Raw genomic sequence first — 24,203 nt, forward strand, 5'->3', positions numbered from 1 at the left:
AAAACCCCTACGATGGTGCTGCTGATACCTATTTGGTTAGCATCCACCAGCGAGGTTTAGAACTAAAGTCAACACTGAATCCAAATTTCTTTTACGCTGCAAAGGGCGGACCGCGGTCTCTGTAGACAACACGCTGAAGGACAGAACACGGTTAAAAATCACTTTCTTTCAGGATGGAACAAGGTTCTGCCATCAAATTATTACTAAATCGTGTTAAAGTCCACCTCACAGCCTTACGTAAGCTGACATTTATCTCTACAGTTGATTGCTTTTATAATTTTATTTTACGACATGAAAATTTATGGGCGGTTTTCTTTCAAACATCCTACAGTTAAAAAAAAAAAAAAAACAACAAAAAAAGAAAGGAAGAAAATAGAACCCAGCCTTTCAGCAGATGCTTTCTTTCTCTTCGTGGTTGGCCAGATAGATTTGTGTTCTCTTTTGTTCATGATATCTTAAGATACAGCACTGTATTTTTCAAAATAAACCTTGAAAGAACGAACGTGAGCTTTCCCCCAGTCTACTGTTACATTTTTCTCCAAGTCAGTAGGAGAACAGCAAGATCTCAGGAAGAACCACTTACTGGGTGGGCAAATTCGTCAGGCATGAACTGGCAAAGTTCTACCGTAATTCGATTTTAAAAGCTTATTTCCTTGTAATAGTCAAGATCATGTTCAGCTGTAAAGGAACCCAGAGTATGAACAGGACACCTGATTATCATTATTGCCTTGGTCTGTTTTTTTGTTTTTCTTTTTTTTAATGGTTCAAAGAGAATTCTTCCCACCATCTTTGTTAGAAAGAGCAAAAGAGCTCTATCCTTGGCTCACTCATTGTTCTTCCCAGCAAAATACAGGCATGTGCGCGCGCGCGCACACACACACACACACACACACACACGCGCGCGCGCGCGTGCACACACACACACACACACACTTATAAAAGGATATTCACCAGAATTAAAACCCCAGCACACGGCCTCAATTGTCTACCAAGTCTGAGGTTTTCTATTTGACAAAAACGCATGATGCATAAGGAAGGAAGTGGAAATACTCACTACAAAACTCATTTAGACTTCAGTTTCAAAAATATTTATAAAATCGAAGATTTGTGGGCAGCCTGGGAACATGAAAAGCAGTGTGAGCTGGGGTTTCGATTCTGTTATATAAACTCAGAACCTAATTAGTTTGTTCAGAAATGTCCTGTAGTACAGAGAGGAACCCCTGATCAGGAGGACAAATGTCACCCGCAGTCTGGTGCCATCCTCCAGGGATGCCTACCACAATGCCACTCTGTGGACCCCACGATCAGGAAGCACATACTGGAAAAGCAATGGTATATTCTGCTTCCTCACCTCTTGCCAACTCATTTTACATGATGTTTACTATTTTTGAGACAGAGAAAGAGAGAGAACGAGTGGGGGAGAGCAGAGACAGAGAGGGAGCCACAGAAACCGAAGCAGGCTCCAGGCTCTGAGCTGTCAGCACAGAGCCCGACCCGGGGCTCGAACTCATGAACCGCGAGATCGTGACCTGAGCCAAAGTCGGACGCTCAACCGACGGAGCCACCCCGGCGCCCCTCAGCTCCATCTTTTAAACACAATCACTGACCAAAGCTTTGTCCTCTATTTATCTGTAAGTCAAGCATGCAGTTGTCTGAATTCTTTGGCAGTGGGCAAACAGAAATAAAGGAGAATGGAATTTCATGCTGGGTTAAGAGCTGCCTTTTTGATCATATAGACCTTTATTAAGCTCCTCAGCATTTGCACAAGATAAGTTTAAATGAGAACAAAGTTAAACCTGCACAATGTCAAACTGTAAGGGTCCAGTAAAAAAGTTAAAGAAGCGTTTTAGAATAGCTCTCCTAGCTCTCCAATTAAGCTTCAGCCAAATTCCTTGTGTGTCCAAGTCCGTGCCAGTAAAAAGGTAATATAATTACAGTCAAAGGACGATGAAATGAGCCATGTATCCCTGGCCTTCTGGGAAAATCTCCACTGGTCCCCATACATGAGAATCCCCCAGTGCAGGTAAATGCACACGAGGAAGAGCTCGCGTCTTCATCACTGCAGCCCCAACGGGTCACACGGACCTCAGCGATGCTAGCATTCGAACGCTTATTCAAAGGGACCCGTCTCGATTAGCAGTACCGCGTGCTGTAGATCAGCCACCAATTCGATACCCCAGAGCTGCTGGGACTATTGTTAACTTTGTTTTCTGCTGCTAGACGCCACGCTATCAACAGGATAAAGAATATAAACTATGCGGGCGCCTGGGTGGCTCAGTCAGTTGGGCATCCGACTTCGGCTCAGGTCATGATCTCACGGCCCGGGGGCTCGAGCCCTGCGTCGGGCTCACGTCGGGCTCTGTGCTGACAGCTCAGAGCCTGGAGCCTGCTTCGGATTCTGTGTCTCCTTCTGTCTCTTATCTCTCTATATAAACTCTATAAAGATAATTTGTTATTTTCATAGAAGGCCTTTGTTATCTTTAAGACAGCCCCCACAGACACAAGTCTGTGACTAAATTAAATGCAAATAGGTAAAAAGAAAATAAAAATAACATGTTGGTTTACATAAACTATTTAAGAACTACTTCACATCAAACTCCTTTTCCAGAGACGGACGGCACAGTTTCACAGATGGCAAACAAATGTCTCCTGGGGTGCTGACGGTTCCCCCAAAGTCTGCCTAGAGAGGTGTCTCCCACATTCTAAAGAACCTAGCACTTCTGCAGGGACACATGCAGCAAATGTTTGGAGAGCTCATCTTACATACTTCGATCAGCAAAAATAATTTAGAGTTGACTATATAAAGGTTTCCGTGATCAAAACGTGTATTCTTTCCCACCCTCGACTTAAACACATGGATGCCACGTGGGTCAGAGAGCGTGCCCACAGGCAAAGCGCTCCGGTATTTCTGAAAGGCACATCAGTACTGAAGAACGTGAAGGTCTGGGAAGGGTGCACAGCTACCGAGAAGTTCGTTTTTATCGCAAGTGAGGAGACTGCACTTAATAAGTGTTCTATTTACTGTGTCATCAAGGTAACAGCTCATTAAATAGGCTGTTTGGATGAGATGTATAGGGTCAAGTGCTGAAAAGAATGAGGAAGCAGGCCGCGAGAAATTCAGCTCACCTAATACTTACGTTCATTTCCACATTCTGTTTTCATGAAAGAGCTTAATGAAAAGGGTTTGATTTTGGGGGAAAAAAAAAATCATACGAAAACAAGAGGACAGGTTTTAAGATCCGTGTTTTAGAGTGGGAAAGTCCACTTTACTAACCGGACTAATCTAAAATTTCTCCTAGACGGATGTTAGAAACTTCCAGTATGACTGAATGAGAGTTGACTATTTATTGTATGGATTTCATAGGTCACCTCCAGGATTGATTTCTTTCTACCTTAATTGAGCAGTATCAGAGCCCAGCCTCAGGAGAAGACTGAGGGCATGGGAAGTAACCCAATGTTAGGGAAATTGACAAGGCAAAAGATGTCAATTTGCCTGGTGGATTTTTGTGTATTTTCCAACAATCCTAACAGACAATTTAGAACACTGAACATCATTTATGTAAGGAGGTCCTCCCACCCCCAACCCTTCTGACAACAAAAGTAACAACTTCTAGTAACTCCTAGAATGTGGCAAAGTTGAGGCATTCAGGGAAAAACTTGATGATCTAAAAGGCCATTTTCCTGAAACAGACATAGGAGTAAGGGCTGCCTTTTCCTGTTAAGAGTCTCAGGCGGATTTTGTTCAGTCAGTCAGTCAGCAAGTGTTTACTGCCTGTTATCTTCAATACACGGCAGCAGGTACCAAGTGACGTGATGCTGGATCCATGGGTAAAAATGAGGCGAAGAAAAGACCAGAAAGAACCAGCATGGAACCCAGAAAGTTACTGGGCATCTTCATCAACACTCTTTCCATTTACAGACTTCCTTCCTTCGTGATGTGGGTAATAATGAAAACAGAAATGTGTCAATGGCTCCAACTAGAAGAAAGTTAATTGGAGTTCACCAAAATGACCATGCCATCTTATGACTTCTCTTAAATTGAAAATATTGAAAATACTTCTGCCTATGACCAAACATTACAAAGAAACGCCATTACTATCAGATGTGAAGTCACGTTCACAGGCTTACTGTAAAAGGAAAACACGAAATCAGTATAAACTCAAAATATCAAGGGGCTCCTGGGTGGCTCAGTTGGTTGTGTCTGACTCTTGACTTTGGGCTTAGCTCATGACCTCATGGTTTGTGAGGGGGATTCTCCCTCCCCGCCAAACCCTGCTTGTGTGCGCGCTCTCTCTAAATAAATAAACTTACACACACATACACACACACACACACACACACACACACACACACACACAAATACACAAACCTCAAATCATCAAACCTTACAGCTATCAGGAAAACTGTATAAAGCTCTGGTAATTTACTGCAGTATGAGCTGGGATTTTATATTTTTTCCTTATTTATTTGAAGTAAACAAGAGGGTTGGGATTGGATACAAGGGCAGTATTTACTCTCATCATTAAGGCAAAATGTTTACACGATAGGTCTTAACATACTATTTTCCAACACAGGCGCACACACACCTACAGACTTTAATTTTGGTAGAGTTCCAAAAACGAATATGGATTTTCTAAGGTTTGGTATGCAAGCCTTATCTTTTCAGATAGCACATCCATTCCCTGAGCACAGGGTCCATTCCTTCAACTAAATAATAACGCTGCAGAATATTAATAAAATAGTAAGAACGCCATGAGGACCCGCTCATTACGGCTGCAGTAAAACTCTCCACCTGTGGGCACGTACAGTGCTACTTGGGTATGGCTCTACTCGTTGGTTATATAATGGAACAAATTAAAAAATAGGAACCCAAGGCCACGATAAAGCCAAGGGGTATCTGGCGAAAGGAGAGAAAAAGATTCCATAACCCTTGATATATAATAATTCTCTCCGTGGAAAAGGACACGAGGGAGCAGAAGTACACGTTCCCCCTCAACAAAGGGGATGATTTCGTGCCCAATGGCAGTCCTGATGTTGTACAAAAAGAAATACGTGAAGACGCTTGAGATCTACTTCCAAAGAGCATTATGATACCCCGAGGAAATCTATTACCAGTGTAAGGATACCAAGTCCGGGGGCACCTGGGTGGCTCAGTCAGTTGTGTCCGACTCTTGATTTCAGCTCAGGTCATGATCTCAAGTTCGTGATCTCACGATCACGAGTTCGATCCCCACGATCGATCCCCATGATCATGATCACGAGTTCGAGCCCCACGTGTTGGGCTCTGTGCTGACAGTGAGGAGCCTGCTTGGGATTCTCTCTCTGCCTCTCTCTCAAAATAGATTTAAAAAAACAAACCACCAACAACAAAAGGATAGCAAGTCTGTTATTTCTCAAAGCAAAGAGATTTTCCAGGGTTGCCTAGGTGGCTCAGTTGGTTAAGTGTCCGACTTTGGCTCAGGTCATGATCTCACTGCTCATGGGTTCCAGCCCTGCGTCAGGCCCTGTGCCCACAGCTCAGAGCCTGGAGCCTGCTTCGGATTCTGTGTCTCCCTCTCTCTGTCCCCGCCCCCTTGCTCTCCTTCTCAAAAATAAATAAACATTAAAAAAAGCTTTTTTAAAAAAGAGATTTTACAATCCCTGAATTAAATTGTCCTTGTCACTCTCCCTGCCCTAAGTGACTATGTTACAATTCCCTGATTGAGTCAGTAGAATGAGGAAGAGCCCATCAGAGCGCTTGCCAAGTTTTCGTGTTGAAAACCACCTAGCCACAGACCAATGTGCAGATCAATTCTCCTTTTCGCCATCAAGAGAAACTATAAAAGGTCCCAAAGTAAAAGGAAGTGGCCCACTGAATTCTTTCGGTCATCATTTAGCCTGCTAAATCTCGGAAACTTGGAAGTCAGTTTCTGCAACATTACAACCAAGAGATGCCTTCCCATTAAGTTGTGAAAAGGAGGATAATTATGTTTGCCTATAATGCTCTCTCTCCCCTCCAATGAGTTCAACTGCTATTATTACCACTCTTTCAGCACAAGATGAACCAATGTGTAGCACGTATTTGACCCCTGGAGAACTAAATCTTCAACAAGTACTCTTGCTGTATATTTCTACGTCGTCGGTGGCCATAAAGAAAGTCTCAAGTATTAAGCTAATTAGAACAAATAAAGCATTTCAACAGTTTGGGTGGCATATAATGTCAGGATAGCTCATGTATCCACAAAATAGATCAGAATTTACTGACTTTTAACTCATTAACTCTAAAACAGTTAAAGAATTAACCAATAGAACAGTGTTTACGAACTTAAATTTTTTTTTTTTTTTGACCTTTATTCATTTTTGAGAGACACAGACACAGTATGAGTCGGGGAGGAGCAGTGAGAGAGGGAGACAGAATCCGAAGCAGTCTCCAGGCTCTGAGCTGTCAGCACAGGGCCTGATGCGGGGCTCGATCTCAAGACCGTGAGATCATGACCTGAGCTGAAGTCATAAACACTTAACTGACTGAGCCACCCAGGCGCCCCAAGTGTTTACTAACTTTAAAAAGTACTTATTGTGATGGTTCTACAAAAATAATTAGATATGAAGTGTCTTAAAAAAAAAAAAAAAAAAAGACCCAGCAAAATAAAGAAATAAATACCAAGTTTTACCAGACCATCAGAATGCATCTGGACTTGAGTAAGAATTCTACCGTTTTGAGATGTTCAATTTCACAGCACACCCAATCTGTGGACAAAAGGGCATCGAGAACACAGGTTCACGTGGGGTTTTTGTTCTTCAAAACACTCCTGGGTACAGCATTTCACTGCTGAGTTGACTTCCCGGTGATCGCCAGCGTGATCCATTTACTGGAGACACAAACCACTTTACCACCGGCCAGTAGGCCCCAGCACCAGAAGCATATGATAAGAAGACACCCAAGTCTGGTGTTCACAGGCAATAGGAAGGGGAGAACTTCATCTGGGGAAAACGGGACAGCTTGGTAAGCACTTCGCACCTCCTTCTCCGGCGCTGTCCAATTAAGCAATCCTTTGCTTAAAGCATCTACTCAGAATTTTTAATACCCTGTGGATCCTGACCCTGAAAGATGTTAGCATGCATTCCAGGGACAGACTGGGTGCAGACGTGCTGTGTGCAGAGAGAGGAAAGAAAGCACAAGAATGCAAGAGCACAAGAGGTCACCAGCACCTAGAAGTGAACAGCCTGGTACCCAGTCACGCGGCAGGCACCAGCTCCCAATCTGGTTGCCTGTAACCTGCAGCTCCGCCGACGGGAGGCCTGCCGGCGTCCAGAGCATCCCTCTCTACGGCAATAGTGAAAAAGCAGGTGTATACTTAACAAGATATCCAGACATACAGGTCAGCCACGTGGTTTAACTTGTAAGCGTCAATTACACAAAAGTTTTTCAGAGTGAGGAAATTAAGTGCTTGGCAAAACATCTTTCCTGAGAATAACGGATGAGGCAGAATCAGCCTGCCCCGGAGACCAGATGTTGCCACAAGGGCCAAGCACTGATGGAAGCTGCCAGCACTTTCACCTACGTCCAGTTCTTCCTTCCCCCATCACTGGTAAAACCAGCTCCTGTCCCCAAGGCTTTTTGCCCCACCAAAACATTTTCTCCTGGATAGCCACCCGCAGCAGTATATAATGCAGACAGATCATTCATATTTTTCCTCCAGTCCCTGAATTTGTCCTCTTGCTAATGCTAAGTTTACACTAACATGTTTTACCCTTCATGTCCAGGGCTGGGACATGAGAAACATTTGCTGAAAGCTACTTCCAGATGAGGTGGAGGGCTGGGGGGGGGGGGGGGATCCGAGGAGATTACTCCAACAGAATTTCTCTGCAAGCAGCGTTAGACTTCATCTTGGCTAGGACCCAAATTCCCCCGACGGGGCCCTTGGTTTGATTTCCCCAGTGGCGGTACTTGCCAGGACCGGGAAAAATGCTAAAAAGTATGCTGACGAATGGATGAGTTTGTTAAGGTTGAAGTATCACAGCCTGCGAAGCTTCAACAACAGAAACTCTGGTCTCACAGTTACAGAGGCTGGAAGTCTGACCTCCACGTGTCAGCAGGGCTGGTCCTGCGGACAGACGTGAAGGAGCATCGGTTCCACGGTGCCCCCCGGCTCCCGGAGGTTTGCCGCCAGTCTGTTTTTGGCGTTCCTTAGCTTCTGTTTCGTCACCCTGCCCTCTGCCTTCCTTGACGTGACATTCTCCCTACTTGTGTCCCAATTTCCCTTTTTTATAAAGATACCAAGCATATTGATTCGGGGCCCACTTGAATGGCCTCGTCTTAGCCTGCAAAAAGGCCCTATTTCCAGATGGGGTCACATTTTTATGCTGTTGGGGTTAGGACTTCGACCGCTCTTCCACCCCTAACAACTGGCCAGGTAAGCTACTCTCTCAAAAGGGATTTTTTATGGATCAAGTGAACGGTTTGTAGTATCAGCAGGGGGCTGGGGGGGACCGCCTGCCAGGACTTCCTTAAGAGGAAGGATTTTTTTTTTTTTTATTGCTCCAAAGTCTCATGATCATTAAGGTGGATGCATGAATGGGGTGTGCTGTGGTCACAAAGGCTGTTCTCAAATATCCCACTTCTTCTCCTTCTAAGCAATGGCCGACATTCATTTCTCCAATGGGAAGTTGGGCAGAAGCCTTCATGAACAATGTGCAACGTGTGACATTCGTTTCCCCTACGGCAGTGATGGTGGAAGCAAACGTCATCACCGTGGGGACTCAGTGACCACAAAGAGCACTGTTCCCCAGCTAACAATTGCTGGACGTGGGTCACGAAGCAAGGGACTAAATCTCTGTGGTCTAATGCACTGAGATTTTGTCTGTTTCTGAAGCACAACCCAGCGCGATGCAGATGAGAATTCCCTATGTTGAATTCTTGCTCTGTTCCCTCGGGTTTCTCTTTGTTACGTCATCAAGAAAGGGAAGTCCGTCACATGCGTTCATATAAAGTGACAGGCCTAATGGCAGAATGTCACGTCAGTCTGAGCCACTCTGCCCCAGGCCCTGAGAGCATTCACACTCAACCGGGGATCAAAACCCGCAAGAGAGCTGAACACGTCAAGCCACAGTCGGGTCAGCTCAGAGGGATAAGCCACACAAAGCAAAATTCGTTCGTTCATTCGTTTAGCCATTCGGTGGGTGTCAATTTTTTATTTAAATCAATTGATTTTATCCAAAATGTACGGACTTACTTTGTATTTAATTTCAGTCACCGCAAAGAGTATTTTATGGATCTTTTTTTTTTTTTTTTTTGCGATTCATTACATTCATTTACATTTCCTGGAGTATAAATTTTAGTGGCATTTAAAATCAAACAGATGAATAAATGGTTCCCTTAACACCATGAGAAGTAGTCAATTCTTTTTAGAAAAAACTCCTGCCTCTACTCTGTGGTGGCAGAACCGGATTTACCAGCTACAGGACAGAATTTTAACCAGACTAGAAGACATTCCTTATTGCCAGGAATGCCATGAACAGATGGAAAAATAAACAAGCAGAAACTACATGCTACTCATTTTGACATTTTGTTGGAATTGTAAAATCAACTTCACCTTTTAACGAAAAATTACGTTTCTTAAGCAATTTAACAATGGCTCTAATGGGTCACTGTAGTGTCACGAAGGGGTGGGGTGGGGTGGTGCGTTTTATTCTCCAGCACAATTTTCCGAAGGTTAGGGAAAATTTTTGTTGACTTGTGCAGGGAAACACTGCTCATCTTAGCACTGTATGCAGGCATGGAGGGCTAGGAGAAGAAAGGATGACCTAATGCCTGATGATTAAAAGAAACGTTTGAAGAAGGGAACCATGAGGTCAAAGTTAAGACAAAAGCATAATGAAAAGTAGGCAGAGTCACAAGAGGAAACAAAAGCCACCTCCATAGGGTTGAACATTCTGCACTCCACGGTAACACTAACAAATGTATTCCCCTGGAAGCCTTGCCATTTCCTCAGGGCTATTCATTCCTTCCAGATTAAAAAAAAAGAAAAAAAGGAAAAAGGAAAAGAAAAGAAAAAGAAAAAAAAAAAGAATTGAAGCTGCAGCAGAGTTTAGAAAGCATCACAGAAGTGGAAAGTGGTTAATTATGACGTAACTCATTTTTTATTAATCTTTCACTAAGTTCCATTGTCTATTTTTTATTATTTTTAGAGACAGAGGGAGACAGAGGGAGACAGAGAGAGAATGAATCTCAAGCAGACTCCACATTGAGCAAGGAGTCTGAAGCAGGGCTCGATCCCACAAGCCTAGGATAATGACCCGAGCTGAAATCAAGAATCCGATACTGGACCGACTGAGCCACCCAGGCGCCCCTAAATTCCATCTTTCAAATGCCTCTCAAGTAGGCAGCAGAGAAGGAATACTGACTGGCTCTGCGTGATACAAGAACAAGCGATTCTGGTTTTCCTACTTCTGAATTCTTCTACAACCAACACGTATCGATTTTGGTTGGATACAGAGAAAAGACGTACTTCATATAACTTAAGAGGACTATGTCTCAGATTCACCCCTCATTTCCAATTGCCTCTGCCCCCTGCCTCCACCTCTGCCGCTGTAACTGCCTACTGACAACACATCAGCAGCTTTCTGGAAAGGCTCCATGAGTCAGCCTGTCCAAGTGGTTAAGTCTATACAACTTACCACCCCCCACAGACCTCTATTTATACCTACCTCCTCCCACCCAACCTGCTTCTGGAGTGCCCACCAGCTTTTCTTTGTTTATTCAAATCAAACCAAGAACCCTGGGGGGCGCCTGGGGGGCTCAGTTGGTTAAGTATCCAACTTTGACTCAGGTCATGATCTCACAGTTCGTGAGAGTTTGAGTCCCGTTGTCAGGCTCTGTGTTGACAGCTCAGAGCCTGGAGCCTGCTTTGGATTCTGTGTCTCCCTCTCTCTCTGCCCTCCCCAGCTTGCACTCTCTCTCAAAAATAAGTAATAAACATTAAACATTTTTTTAAATTGTGTACACATGAAACAAAACAAAACAAAACAAAACCCAAGAACCCTGGAGCCCCACTCATACCTTCTCTTTTCTCTACATGGTACCCTGCTCATGGCCCTGCAGACCAGGCCCACCCCATCAGTTCTCTCTCGGCTACACACGAGAACAAGTGGAAAACCACATCGTCAACAGAGGCACACTACAAAGGCCACGTGGAGGAAGCCTTTTCTAACTTAAAAGGCGATGCCCACAGCACCTCCTATACAGTGTAGATTCAAAGCTGGAACGAGAGTCCTGTTCGCAGAACACGTTTCGTGATGAAGGGGGCGGAATCCTGAGAACAATACTTGGCCTCGCTTCAAGCAGAGACCAAGAAATTCCGAGAGGCTTCCTCTCCAACAAAATCTGTGTACTTCACAATCAACAGTGTATAATGTGGTCTGTTCTAAACAGACTCTCAGTAGAGGCCTGACCTATTTACTATCTGGCAACTTTAAAGTTTACGATCCACAACTTTACAGAAAAAGTTGGCCGACTCCCGATTTAGAACATAAAGCAAATTCTCGTCAAATCAAGCAGTCAACTGTGTCCAGCATCCTGGTCAACGGTGCCAAAACTTCGCCCTCAAACGGCACAGATGTCCTCCCAGGCCCTCGCCCCGACCAAAAATCCCGACATCCTAGGCAACAGCATCTCTATACATCCCTGCTTCTACCTCCTTCTCCAGTCTTTCCTCCTCTCACCCAGCACCTCATTTCCAACACTGGCCTACTCACCTGCGATTTTGTCTCCACGCCTCTTGCTAGAACGCCCTCTCCGTGCGTCTAAGTCCCGTGCGCTCTTCCAGATCCATTCACACCTCTCTTCCTCCGCAGCCCGTCGGCTTTTCCTCAGTTGTGAGACTCCACAGCTTTTAGCCCCATCTTCCTCCGGCTTTGAACGTTCACTACTTTGATGAGTACACGCTGTCCTGCCCGCCTCTCCCCTTAGACCGGAAGCTCTCAGCCGGGGCGGGGGTTGGGGGGGGGGGGAGCATCCCCTTGGACTCCCTCACCTTAACTACAAATTAACAAACGTTTCTTAGAGTGAAAGAAGCCAAATATAGAGTCACCGTGTGAACAGTTCATTCCGAAAACCTCCAACTTCACGTTGAAACATTTTCAACTTCGTTTGAGAGAAGACAGATTTGCAAACATCAGTGGGGTGGGTGGAGGGAGGAGTGGGGCCCACTGAAGGGACAAGGGTCCCGTTAGTGGGGGACTGAGCAAAAGGGGAGGGAGGGCATCCTGAGCAGAGAGGCCGGGGGGGAATATGGGTGGAAAGAAGTATGCTCTATCAGAGGATGTCTGTGGGGACAGGGGAGCCGAGCCCCACAAGGTGGGAAATGCAAACAGATTTATTGCAGTGATAAGAGACCGCCACTCTGGGGTTGCAGCAAAACGTGAGCCGATGTTTACAGTTCAGAAGACCACACTCCTGGGCTACAGTGTGCAAGATGGATGAGAGGAGTCAGTCTAGAGGTGATCAGGAGTCTCACCAGTTAGGAAACTACTGTCCCAGATAGGAACCTGGCCACAGCAGTGGTGGGGAGTGGGGGGGGGGGGGAGATGGGAGAGGCAGAATGAGCAAGGCCTTGACACGATGTAGAAAAAGAGTTAAGATGCATCCAAAGTTCCTTTTTTATTTTTTTTTATTTTTAATGTTTATTTATTTATGTTTGAGAGAGCGAGTGAGTGCAGACAAGTAAGTGGTGGCCGGGCAGAGAGACACAGAATCCGAAGCAGGCTCCAGGCTCTGAGCTGTCAGCACAGAGCCTGGCACGGAGCTCAAACTCACAAACTGTGAGATCGTGACCTGAGCCGAAGTTGGATGCTTAACGGACTGAACCACCCAGGCGCCCCATGGTACGTCCCAAGTGTCTCATCTTCAATTGGCTTTGGTCAGAAGTCAGACCCCAAACTCCAGAAATGACTACATTAGACGCGGGTAGTTGTGCAATACACAGGTTTCCAACGAAGAGAGAGCCTGTGAACTTTTTAGGTCTACCTGAGGTTCAATGCTATCAAAGAACCACATGGGATTACAGACACACTTCAACATTTTTTAGTCATTAAAAAAAAAAAAAAAAAGGCCAACAACACTGCAACTGAAAGTAAAAGCTAGGGAGAAAATATTTCCGAAGTTGCCAGTTTTTAGGAGGCACTGTGCAACATTTCTTAGACTAAGGTTTTTCAAAGTAGACCACGGACCTCCAGGAGTGCTTAGACAAATTGGAAGTTTTTGATCACAACCCACCCAGCTAATCCAACCAGTTAAAACATCACAGTGGCCCAGAAGTAGTTAAAAATAGGCGAGCAGAATATACATACCAATGGATTTCAAATAGCACATACAGAATCTCAACATATAAAACATACTCCTAGGATATTTTATCATTATACATTTTATATATTTTAATGTAGGATACCCATCTTCATAGTTGCTCAAGGTTAATGATAATAAAAAATGAAATTCAGGTTAATTTTTGCAGACCCTTAGAAGCAACCTTGGGAGCCGAGTCTGAAAGCCACGGGTCTTAATTACTTCATTTATACCCACCCGAGGGCAGGCCATAGATGCAAACGTAACCGAGGACCTACCCAGCCATTAGTATCTGGCAACTACCTACTAGAAAGGGATGAACGGTCACATTACAAGTCAGGATCTACCACGTTGCCTGGCCGACGGCCTTTTCACTGCTACCAGCCTCCTCTGACGGGACACAGTCTTGCCCCAGAGCACCCACTCCAACCACACACCCCGTGCATCCCTCCCCGGGGAACCGAGCTCCTGACATTCAGGCTAGAGCTTGCCTTTCACTGCCACCTCGGCGATTTTTCCAGAATTACCATCCTCGATTTTATTTGTTGCTTCTAGCTGGAAAGCATTTTTTTCATTCCTTTCCCACCAGATTAGAGTGTTCAGATCAAAGCCCCCAAGGACAGAGTGGGCCCAGAGAAGCCAAGGCTAACATGCTTCGCCTTCCAAAGCCAAGTACCTTTGCTTCTCAACAAGGGTTCTTACCCAGACCTGTCATGAACTCCCTCTCTTCTGACCTGGCTGCATGTCTGGCAGGCCTCGGGTAGCACAGCCAGCCTGGACCCTGGCACTGAGAAATAAATACTCTCCAGGGAAAAAAAACAAAGTTCCTCTACACAGAAATGTTTGAGCAATTGCAGGACATGGTCTACCGGATGAAAATGCCCTAGCACGACTGCACCAAAGTTCCCAACCATAGACACCCGACACGTTCCGACAACGATATACCCAGGGCCGGCGACGTGCGTGCAGTTCAGATCCACTTTGTTCGTGACAACGTGTGGCCTGCCTTAGCTGCATCAGCCTAAAATCCTTCTCGGGTCATTTTTGGGGGGAAAAAAGGAACTCCTGACATCTTCTAGTAAGGATTTTATTATCAGTCACGTAATCAGCCACATTAGTAAAGCCTATCCTCTTCAAGTATGCCATTTATTCCTCCCAGAGACTCTAATGCAAATGTAATCATCTTACACACTCAGAGGTGGACTCAGAAGACTGTAATGGCCAGGGGTCACGGCAGTGGCTGAAAAAGGACCTTAAATCTCACGCGTTATTTACAGAATACACTTCAGTGGGCTATTTTTAAGACTCCCAACAAAATCTAGACCTAAAGCCAGTGTTAGTTTTTGTTCCCAATGACTTGAAAAAGAATCTCTAACAAAACATTAGAAGAAGCGTGGAAAGAAGCCCAAGACTTTAAGTAACAAGTTGTTGCTGCCAGTGCTGGTCCAGAAAGTGCCAGAAAGAGGATGGACAAGCTGAGACTCTGTCGCTGTTGCCATCAGCTGTCCCCAGGTGAGTCTAATGAACAGCCAGGGTTGCAAGTACGTGATGCTCAGTCTTCCTGCCCTCCTCCACCCCGTCCTTCTCCAAATCAAATACCTGTGACCCACAAGTCTGGGTCAGTTAACAGGTAAGGGGTCTGGCCCCACGGTTGTTGAGGCTGCAGGGACAGGATGGCCATCGGCAGCAGCCCTCACTGCATGCAGGTGACTCAGGCAGTGGGCAGGGGGCTGGGGGCGGGGCCCTGACTCAGCTGCCAGACTGTGACTCCCTGAGAATGAAGACAGAACATCAAGCTGCCCTACGACACACAGCTTCCTGCTCAGGATCTAGGACTTGAGCTGCGGATCGTTTCCAATTGCTCAAAAGATAGGAAATCCTTTGCTTGTCAAAAAAAATGTTTTTCTGGTCTAAAAGTGTGTGTGTGTGTGTGTGTGTGTGTGTGTGTGTAGGTGGTTAATCACATAACATGGAGAAAATGAGTTAACGTACGGAGACATGGTTTGCCATGGACACTGTTGTGATTTTAAACAGAACAACAGATTCTGCTTCACAGTCAGCTTAGTTAAATCACATGTAACATGAATCAAATCACTGTCCAAACTGAAGTGATCCTATTTACTGAGGACCTACTATACGTAAGACATTTTATTTACTGTTCTAGCTACAAAGGCCTACAGAGCATGGTAAATGAACGTTTCCCGAACGCTGAAATCCCCTGGCATTGGAGACGGAAGAAAACGAAGATGCCACAGTAAGCCATTCTTTATTATTTGGAAGAAGTCCCTCACTACTCACCTATGAAACCAGATTTTAACAGATTTTAGCCCGCGTCTCCGTGCAGGCCCAGGCTAATAACACTCCTCCTGCTGCGACTTCTGAAAGTATGACGCATTTCCTTGAACTAGCTCTCCCCTTCAAGCTGACTAATTGCACTCCTGAGAGCAAACCCCCCACTCCCCCTCCTCCTCCGGGCCCCTGCAGTTGTGTTTCAGCTGTCCGCACCAAGTGTATCCCTGAGCTATGTGGCCTGCTCCTCCTGTGCGCGGCCACCCCCTCCGGCTTCCGGGAAAACAGCTGCCCGGGGACTCGGCCACCCCACACGGCCACCCCACGCTCCCGGGCTCACCTACGGGAGGCGGCCCTGCTGCCCGGGCCAAGTTTAAATTCCCCGGGGGCTAGCGATTAAAGGCACTGTCCGTTTTGGTTACCGGCTGCTAACAACCCACCCGGCAACTCAGGGGCTTAAAACCACAACGGCCATGTGTTCTTTCTCACGCGTCTGTAGACTTGACCGGGCAGCCCGCGGTCTCTCCGGGGCTGTGGTCAGATGCGACCGGGGCGGGAACAGCCAACGCCGTTCGCCCCGTCCGTGTGACATTTTGGTGCGGTGGGGGGGCGGAAGCGCTGGAACTCGCATGTGGCTAACGGGAGCCGCTTCTCATGGCAGCGGGATCCTCAAAGCACACATTTCCCAAAGACAGGAAGCAGCAGCCGTCGGTCCTTGAAAGGCTTCAGTGCGGAAGCAGCCCAGCCTCACTGTCACTGCATTCGCGGGGGACAGAGAGGCATGTGTGGGATCTTCTCTGCCGCACCGTCTTCCGTGTGTCCCCTGAGCAGGGTCCATGGATGGCACAAGCCAACCCTGGCTGTTCGTAAGACCATGGTCTCAGGGCAGGAGCTAAACGCTGTGCTGACGGTCACCCAGCCTACCATTCTGGTCCGGAGTAAAGCACCTTGCAAGGTATCCAAGAGCAGAGGGTACGTGGCGGCAAAGCCGTATCAACGCGTCACCCAACTGTCAACCACACAGCGTCTGCACACTGGACACTATTAGTTGTGCCCGGAAAATGAACAACAACCCAACAAAAACAGCTCAAACTTCTCTCCCAACTGCCTCAAAAGCGAAGGTGGAGTCTAAAGATGTGGGTGGTCTCACACACACTCCTGACTATACTGTCTCTACGATGGTATCTCAGTAGAGACAAAATATACGGCATAAAATTTCGAAAGAAACACGAGAAAGTGGCTTCTCATCATCTGTAAAGGAGCGACAAGAGGAAGAGACCCTCTGTGAATCTCAAAGGTGACATTAGATCAGGACTTTTTTCTTCCAGAAATTCGAATAATTTTTTTTTAATTTTCTAAGTTTTATTTTTATTTATTTTGAGAGAGGGAGAGAGAGAGAGAGAGAGCAAGAGAGAGAGAGAGAGAGCAAGAGAGCGAGCACGAGCGGGGGAAGGACAGAGGCGGAGAGAAAATCCCAAGCAGGCTCCACACTGTCAGTCCCGAGCCTGGTGCGGGGCTCGAACCCAAGAATCGTGAGATCATGACCTGAGCTGAGGTCAAACGCTTAACCGACTGGGCCACCTGGGGGCCCTGATTTCTACTTTTCCCAGCAGCTCCTTTATTTCCCTAGGTTCCAGAGCAGCAGAGTTAATTCAAGTTATTTTTACCTACCAAGGTGCCTCCATGTTATTAACAATCAGACAAGTGGACACATTCTGTGGCGTGAATGGTCTAGGGATCTAGACTGTTCTTTCAAGTCATCTTGGACCAGTATCCCCTTCACTCCCTGCACTCTCCAGCAGCACCGGGATCCCTTCTGTGCCTGACACACCCAGCCCTTCCCTTAGAGCAGGACCTCTGTGCCTTGTGCCCAACTGCACTCCACCCACGTGGCCCCCCCCGCCTCCTTCTCAGGCGGTATCAGCCTCCGTCAGCTCAAGAGGGGTTTGTCCCGGGCACCTTCCTTCAAGCAGGCCTCCCTATTATTCTGTCTCAGCTTCCTGTTTACTTCCTTTGGCATGCTTATGAAAATACGTAATTATTTTACTTATCAGTATCTTCTTGCTATTTATAATAACTACAATAGCTACAACGTAAGTCTACGAGCCGTGGCCACTTCGTCCTTACTCAATACTTCCATCTCCAGAATAGTCCCTGGAATGTAAAAGGAGTGCCGAAGGGTCACTTATCCTGCCTTTCAATGTTTATAAAACGCAAACCACACGCCCTCCCGGACGCTAAACTGGGGAGGCAGAATTAAATAATATTAATTTTCTGCCTGCGTTATCAGTGACCTGTAGCCTATTTCACAGCTATTACCTACTGACTCAGGTGGGGGACTGGATATTAGACTTCCTATTGAATCAGTAAAGAATTAACTTACAGATTTAATATTGTAATACCTTAGCCTAAAGTAAGTCTGGACCGAAAAGCTACCTATAATCTCACAGACCACTTTAAGCATCTTAAGAGTATATGAGGAAGGTCTATCAGAAGGAGAAAAATCAAGAGTAATGAAGCTTTAATATTTTTCCTAAGTTTGGGATTTATCTTCCACACTGGGGAGGGTGTCCAATTCTTGAACTGCAGTCCTACATTTGAAGTTGCAATTTGCTGACAATCTCATTTCAAGCACATCCAAAATTAGCAACTAATTCTTTACACACACTTTATTAATAGACTCCTGAAATTCAGAGATTAGAGAGCAGCGCATTCAGCGTAGAGAGGGGGAAATGTGCAAAAAAAGATTTTAATGTAATTCTTATCGATCAAAGATAATCAATAAGGGAAACTACTGAACTACATTTTTATCTTCCTCAAAAGCAAAATACACAAACCAGTGTGTGTGATTACATGACTGCTGAAGAAGTTCTTGATCCACAATCACCTGCACATCTTAATTTATGATCTGGCTTTAAAAATTTATAGAGATCTAAAGGGTAACCCTTTTTTTATTTTAAAATTTATTTTTTGAGAGTGAGCGGGTGCACGAGCAGGGGAGGGGCAGAGAGAAAGGGAGAGGGAGAATCCCACACTCATCATGTAGGGCTCAAACTCATGAACCATGAGATCTTGACCTGAGATGAAATCAAAAGTTGGACACTTAACCAACTAAACCACCCAGGCTGCCCTAAAGGGTAACTCTTAAATCATGACAATTCTGTGTCGGTTTAGTGAAAATCAGAACTTTTTCAGAAATACATTCAGGGGAAAGGCAGCCATTACGAACAAGTGATCTTGGTTTGGCCTTTAAAAAAGAGAATAAACCACCCAAGCCTTTAAAGTCCTTTTAACTTAAGTCGTAAAAATAAAAGTGGCTGGCACCTGTTAGTCTAATGAATCATAAAATCTTCTTTAAGAATGCTTTTTATTGATTTTTTTTTTCACAGTTCTTATATTCCGTACCGTAGAAAATTTACTAACCCTAAAGGAGAACAAAACCCAGAGAGCATTTAAAAAACTCAGATAAACTAAAAACGTGCTTGCCAATATAAATTTAGCGGATAGGTTCTCTGCTTATCCAATCCCTTACCATCTGTGGAGAATTTACATCTCCTCCTTCAGAGGGAACAATAAAGACAGCTAAGATTTATTAGGCACCAATCTGTGCCAGGAACCATGCTACACAGCTGGCACAGATTATCCTATTGAATGTTTAAACTTAAATCTTATAATAACCTATCTGATTCCAGACATGCTCCAAGGGGACAAAGAGGAGTGTTAACAGGCAAAGAGATGTGGGGGAGAAAGACACCAGACAAATCGAGACACTCAATTCAAAAAGAACACCTCAAATCCCTAACCTCAGCTATTCTTCTTTTATAAACAACCTTAACAAGAATACCCAAATACCTTCTAGTCCTTAGCAGATTGGACGCAGCCAATTAGAAGAGGGAGGAGGGCTACTGCAGTGACAGCCCTAAGAAGGGGTAACTGATCAGCAAGAGAGGAGAAATGAGCATAAACAGCAAATTTATCTCGTGGATCATGGGCGTCTTGAGAACTTTAATCACCAAGTCTTGAGAACTTATTACACCCTGATGTCATAATTAAAAAATATCTGGGGTGCCTGCGTGGCTCAGTTGGCTGAGCACCTGACTTCGGCTCAGGTCATGATCTCGCAGTTGGTGAGTTCGAGCCCTGGGTCGGGCTCTCTGCTGTCAGCTTGCTTCCAATCTTCTGTCCCTCTCTCTCTCTGCCCCTCCCCCCACCAGAGCTTTCTCTCTCAAAATTAAACAAAATAAATAAACATTAAAAAATATGTATTTACACAAGGAAGACTAGATTAGATAATACTCCATGGCTCTGAGGGTAACAGTGAGCCCCCAAAATTCCCGAGATATGCTCAGAGTGTTCTCCTTAAGAAGGCTTGAAAGAGAGCACTAGAACAGTGTGAACTCTGAGCAGCCCATTTGCAAAAGACTCCAAACGGCCAAGATTTAGCTATAGTTAATACTCTCCTGTGCCAGGGAGTGGGGTTGGGGGTGGGGGGAGCAGGAAGATCCATGGTTTGGGCTTTGGGCCACCTGATACCCAGGCTATGCTACCGCCTTCCTGTGTGCCCTTGGACAAGACGCCACACTTTCCTGTTTAAAATATGAGGCGCTGGCCCATGAAACCTTTTAGTCCACTCCCTGCCTTTTTAATCCTCTGCTTCAAACACTGTAGAGACCGTCTATTACCACTTCTCTGAAATTCACGAATACCAGGCAACTGGTCAACACTTTCAAGGGGAGTTTTCAAAAGGCACAAAAATGCACGCAGTCGGTATTTACAGAAGGAAGCTACTTCAGCTGCCTGGAGAAAAGTGGTATTTGCATGTAAGAGGTTAACAGGATAGACCGGTCTTGCCAGTCTGGAATTAGAGTGCCACTTTCACTTACTTCTTGCAGATGGAAACAAGGAGAAAAATTATCCCTTGCATTCTCCGCTATTTTGGGAGATAAGCTTTTTTTCCATATCCATTGCAAATATGCAACTGGAACATTCTGTTGTTCTTAATGCACAGGTGGTATTGCACAGCCTCATTTGAATTGAAGGGAAACTTATTTTGTGGGCTGCTGGCGGAGGAACATGTGATCAATGCACCAGATCAGCACTGGCTTGCTAGGAACATCAAGATTTAGTTTGTTACTGGCATTAACCTCGTATACTAGCTGTTCCCGCCCTGAGTGCACGTCAGAATCATCAGGGTAAGTGTCCTCCACAACCCTCTCCCCCTCCAATCGATCCACGACGGGCCAGAGGATCCTTTAATGAGCTGGATAATGAGCATCAGTGAAATTCTTTGTATTCAGTCTGTATTATCCTTGGCAGATTCCATTCCACCAAGGGTCAACCTGTGAATACGCAGAAATAGCAGTAAATTAAAATAAACTAAACCTGATGAACAGTGGCTAGCCCTGGGCAGGAGGGAAATAATTCTTTCTGCTTTTAAATACCATTCTGAACGCAGGGTGGGAGATGAAAAACAGCCATTCGGCAGGCTTGGACATACTTGCCTGAGAAAACCTAGGAGGGTTTTCGGAGACTCGTAAGGCAATGCCCTCCCTTCTATAGATAAATATGGTTTAATCCCACGCCTGCCTGCACGACCTGCCTCCCACTTCCTCTCCTCTTCGCCTCCCCCCCCCCCCCCCCCCCCCCCCCCCCCCCCCCCCCCACTTCGGGTAAACCTTCCTGCATCTGTTTTGCTTGGCAACACACACCTGCATTCCAAGAGATGCCACCTGGCCACCGAGAGCCGATTGCAACATATTAGGCCAAACAAGAAACCTGCTCAAAAGGAAAAGCAATCTGCAGTGAGGTTTCTGGGAGCAAAGATTACTGGAATTGCAGGGCTCCACTGGGTAAGGGAGGCGGCCTGGAACCACTTCACGCCCTACCCTGCACATGACCCTTTCACAGCCATGAGACTGAGAGAACATCCCCAAGCGTGTTCTCTCTAATGGCACTTTCTGCTCTCCGAGGACTCCATCGGCCCCTCCAAATCCAGAACCCCCGGCCCAGGCCTTAGTGGGTCAATTCAGAGCAAGGAGGATAAATTGGCTGCGGACTTCAGAACAAAGCATGGTGTCTGGTATTTCCCTCTGTTTCAACCCACAGCATAAGAAACATTCTCTTTCGGGAGCTGAGCCAAACGGGCCTCTATTTCCTTAGCAGCAACCTGTAAGTTCTCTCCCCATCTCACATCTTCTCCACAGACGTGGATCGTGTCGGTCTAAGTCCTCAAACCATCAAGGAAACACACGGTTGAACCAGAGAGCAAAAACAATGACTTCAGAAACTGGGGAAAACAGACGGACAAACCCCTGCTCCTGGACAACACCTTCTGCAGGGGCTGCCTCTCTGGGGGTGAGCCTCGCGGGATAAATGAGCTATTTTAAAGGCTGTGGCTCTGCTCTGTAGCCCACACATTATTCATCAATGGACAATATGCCTTATAATAAACGCAATCTGCAAATCAGAAGCAGACTCCCCGGTGCAAAACTGCAAAAATAAATCCGCCCACGCCCTGGCATGACACAGGCAGCAGAAAGCGTCTTGAAATAACACTCGCTTGAGGAGAATAAAAGCTTCCCATTTTCTAGGCACGGCCACATGAAAATGACAGTCTAAGTATGAAGGTTTGACAGTCTAAGTACTAAGGTTGGACGAACTGCTGAGAAAATTGATGACTGCTCTTAGTATCTGGAAGAACAAAGGTTCGGAGGGGACAGCGGCACAGGCCAGAGCCCGGGCTCTGCCACCTCTGAAGTGACCCGTACTACGATGGCCTCCCTGCTCCTGCCTTGCAGCCTCAGGACGGGAGCCCGTGCCCGGCATGGTCTGCGAAGATATAAATGGGGTCACCTCACTGCACTGGTCAAGCCCCTCCTTGTGGCCTTCCACCCCCACGACCTCACAGTGTCCCTCCATGATCTGTTCATCCCCCTGACCACTCTGTCTTCCAAATCCTTGCGTCTTCTCCCCGTGTGCCCATTCTGGCTACGCTGGCCCCCATGCTGGCACATGTGGACCTCAGGACCACCATACTGGCTCTCCTTCCCCCTCCCCACCGTCTGGAATGGTCTGCTCCCAGCTACCTGCCCGGCTTGCTGAGCATCACCTCAGGGAAGCCTTCCTTGGCTTCTCTGTGGAAAATGTAAACACAGCACTCTGCACCCCCTTTCCCTGCTCTTCCCTACGGCACTGATCCTCATCTAATATACCGTATTCCTCCTTATTTTGCTCGTCTGTCTCCACACTTCCCGAATGTAAACCGCATGAGGGCAAGGGGTTCTTGGGTGTGTTTGCTGCTGTATATACCTAGAACTTAGAATGACGTCTGGCAGGAAGGACCGGATGAATTCACGGTGTAAACACTTGTCTCCTCTACCGGCAACCTCACAGAGGATTTTTATCAGTCTCCAGACAGCCCAACTGGAGATTCCACCCACTTGTTCTAACAGCAAAAAGAAGTTCCATCTAGGAGACACAGGCTTCTTAGGAATGTACAAATATTCTGATTCCATAAGTCAGAAACACAGGAGCATCTCCTTCACCCCAACATCAGCCCTAAAAGACTCTTGACAAAACAAAGGCGCTGAAATGGAGATCATCAAAGTCTAGAACATTGAGTGTTGCTCTGCTCTCTTACCAGGACATAGATAGTAAGCGCAGAACTGCATGAACTTCATTGCCTGGACCCTTAGGTCAGGTCTGTTCTTTAATGCGAAGGTAATACTGACTGTGGGAATGGGTATGACATCAGATTTTTCTAGCATCTGCATGAGAAAAATGAACCACGGAAAATCTTTCCCCAAAAAAGTCCTAACTGGTACTTGACTAAAAAGAGAGAGTGAGAGAGCGCACGCAGAGAAGATCCTAAACCTTTTTTTCTTCTGGATTTTTCCTTCCGGGCCCAGGAAACTTTGACCTCCAAGGTGAATGTTTTTGCTTTCTTCCAGATCCCTTTCCACAAGCCATCTTGTCCATCAGTCACAACTACCTTTGGCTCTGGAGAGTCACAGAATGGCCTTTTCATGATTTCTGCCGCGTCATGGTCCCCAGATCAATATGTATCTTTAATTCCTAAATATGGTCCCCTTCCAGGGTTCCCCAGATGAGACCAACAATATTGTTGTTGTTTTCTTATCTTTCTCAGTGTTCCTGGGTTAGACCAGGAGCACTCAGAGAGGCAAACAGGCCACTTCATGGGACCCCCACCACTGTCTTTCATTTGTGGGATTCCCCTCTTCTCATCAAAAGGATCCGCTCCTTGGGGACAGAGGTATCCCCCAAAGTCTCGGCCTCCTTCACAAGTTCAAAATGTTATGTCTCAGTCTGTGAGTTCGAGCCCCGCGTCGGACTCTGTGCTGACAGTTCAGAGCCTGTCTCCCTCTCTCTCTGACCCTCCCCCATTCATGCTCTGTCTCTCTGTCTCAAAAATAAATAAACATAAAAAAAATAAATAAATAAAATGTTATGTGTAAAGTAAAGCATCTCCCTGCCACGACACGGTACATTACTTGTTCACTGAGCTCCCTAGAGATGCAAGTCTCAGTCTCTCAGGAACGGTCTCCAATTCTAATAACTGACTCTGGCATTACCTCTT

The 24,203-nt window shown here is 46.0% G+C and overlaps 1 protein-coding gene across 5 annotated transcripts in view; it reads right to left on the reverse strand.

Annotated features, from left to right (window-relative positions):
* The window catches only part of NEDD4L (NEDD4 like E3 ubiquitin protein ligase), a 341,033-nt gene that overhangs the window by 109,727 nt on the left and 207,103 nt on the right, over nucleotides 1-24,203 (reverse strand). The window contains exon 1 of one of the 5 annotated variants that reach the window (XM_049620275.1): nucleotides 11,734-15,020. The exons of the other annotated variants lie outside the window; for them this stretch is intronic. The gene's annotated coding sequence lies outside the window, so the exon portion shown is untranslated. Of the gene's footprint in view, nucleotides 1-11,733; nucleotides 15,021-24,203 lie in introns of those variants that run through there. 5 annotated transcript variants of the gene reach the window in all.

The sequence above is a fragment of the Panthera uncia genome, assembly GCF_023721935.1.
Source record: "Panthera uncia isolate 11264 chromosome D3 unlocalized genomic scaffold, Puncia_PCG_1.0 HiC_scaffold_8, whole genome shotgun sequence".
Taxonomy (NCBI): domain Eukaryota; kingdom Metazoa; phylum Chordata; class Mammalia; order Carnivora; family Felidae; genus Panthera; species Panthera uncia.